This window comes from Palaemon carinicauda, chromosome 3, assembly GCF_036898095.1.
Source record: "Palaemon carinicauda isolate YSFRI2023 chromosome 3, ASM3689809v2, whole genome shotgun sequence".
NCBI classification, from domain to species: Eukaryota; Metazoa; Arthropoda; class Malacostraca; order Decapoda; family Palaemonidae; genus Palaemon; species Palaemon carinicauda.
This window is the reverse complement of record NC_090727.1, coordinates 107,715,806-107,718,305: the sequence shown is the minus strand read 5'-3', so window position 1 is coordinate 107,718,305 and position 2,500 is coordinate 107,715,806.

Here is a 2,500-nt window from a genome sequence, read left to right as displayed (position 1 = left end):
ATAATGGGCTAAATTCGTGTTTTTTTTTTTTTTAATATGTGGTAGGAAACTAATATTTTCGTTCACTTTACCGTAAAATAAAATCTATAGAATATTAAATAAAACATGAATTGCTCTGAAGGAGGACTTTCCTAGCGAATAAGTTACTCTCTCTTTCTCTCTCTCTCTCTCTCTCTCTCTCTCTCTCTCTCTCTCTCTCTCTCTCTCCGTAGGTAGTCTAGCCCCTTCCAGACGGTGATAAGTGCTCTATGCCATCAATCTGAGAGACCAGTGTTCAATTTTATTACTAATCTATAAGGATCGAAAGTACTCGGCCTTAAATCCAGTATGCTCGTGTTGACCTCAGATAGAAATTTGGTCCTTGGTTGTTTTTCAAAGGTTGAGAGGGTCAATTAGGGGGAAGATAAGACAAATAAGCTAAAACCCTCAGCACTTTTTTAAAAGATATAAAAAAGAAGCGAAAAAGATGTGTTTATTTCCCGTTCAAAATGGGAGGGCCAAGACACGGTAATTTGCACTCAACCGGTTTGTCGAATTATAAGTTGCAAGATAAAAATCATATTCAAGTTACCTAAGCTTTTTCTTTGCTATGAGTTTGAATTTACCAATGCTCTCTCTCTCTCTCTCTCTCTCTCTCTCTCTCTCTCTCTCTCTCTCTCTCTCTCTTGCTAGGGGAGGAGTGCATATATATTACAACTCTTGTTGTCGTTGTCCTTTTTAGTGAACTTTGAATAGCTTTACTTTTCTGAGATATTCTTCTTGTTTCAAAAGAAATCTAATTGTTTATCTCTTATGACTGTTGGTATTCATTGAGTGTGCTTTAGTTAGTAGTGTTTTCTTTGCTGTATTTATTTCAAAAATATTTATTCTTTAGAATATTGAAGAATGAAAAGACACGTTTGAATATGGTCTCAGTTCACGTTGTCTTGTGCCGTTATTCAGTAGTTAGAAAACCACATGTATGCAGACACTTCAGTGATAGAAATTAGCTGTAAATTCCAATATATTCTTGTTAACCACGTTGAATTGTCATTACTGATGGTTCGATGACATTTTTTTAACAAGAATCAAACGCAGACAGTATCATATATATATATATATATATATATATATATATATATATATATATATATATATATATATATATATATATTATATATATATATGTATATATATATATATATATATATATATATATATATATATGTAAAAATATGTATATATATACATATATATATATATATATATATATATATATATATATATATATATATACATATATATCCCAAGGATGCAAATATTTAATGTACGATAGTACTTGGCGCAGGTCATGTTATCTTTATATTTCCGATTTATTTTTACACTCATGTATTCATGAGTTTCCGAACTTTATTAACCTCGGAATAGCTAATGACGACTTAAAGCTGGTGGGTTTTGTGATCGAATCTCCTTATTCTTCATCAGTTGCTGATTATGTCTCAAGTTAATTGGGCATACCATAGGATTGACGTCAGTTAATTATTTTTCTTAATTATTTTACTCTCCAATGAACACAGCTTGAAGTTTTATGCATAGATAATGTTTACTGAGTTGTAAATAAATATTATTGTAATGGTGTACGCAACCCATTAAAAATGACGACTAAGTACTTACATAGATATGCACACACATGTACACTTATCCCCCTCTCACCAGGATAGGACTACTTCCACTCCCCCCATGCGAGGGATTAGGAGAACTGAGCGCGACAGAATTTTACGCATACACACACAAATATATATATATATATATATATATATATATATATATATATATATATATGTATACATATGTATATATATATATATATATATATATATATATATATTTATATATATATATATATATATATATATATATATATATATATATATATATATATATATATATATCCAGACACTTGCCCTTTATAACATAGGGAGGATTTTACAAAGCTTTCTCTCTCTCTCTCTCTCTCTCTCTCTCTCTCTCTCTCTCTCTCTCTCTCTCTCTCTCTCTCTCTCTCTCTCCACATTTTATGGCTGACCTCCATCTTGACTCTTGCAAGAGCCAAGCATCACATAATGCAATTTGTGTTTATGGTCATCCCACGCAAAGAAAGCAATTAAAAGTTTGAGTAGGTTCCTTCCTTGATGATTAATTACCTTAAAAGAGGATTTAACACAAATTAACATATTAGATCAGTTTCAGCATTCTTCAAATGCTATGCTAATTTCCCTTCAACATTATATGGATTATATTGGAGCTTGGCGGAGACAGTTTACAATGTTTTTTAATACTTTTTAATTTTAGATGAGATAACAGTTGTTTATCTTAATTTATACCACTTTATTTATATTAAGTCGTTATTTTGATCTCAGTCAATGATATTAAGCTTTACGTTGATTGAGTTTGAGAATTTTTTTTTTCCATTTTTTCGGAATGTAATACTGTTTACTATTTACATAATCGAGCAAAGGTT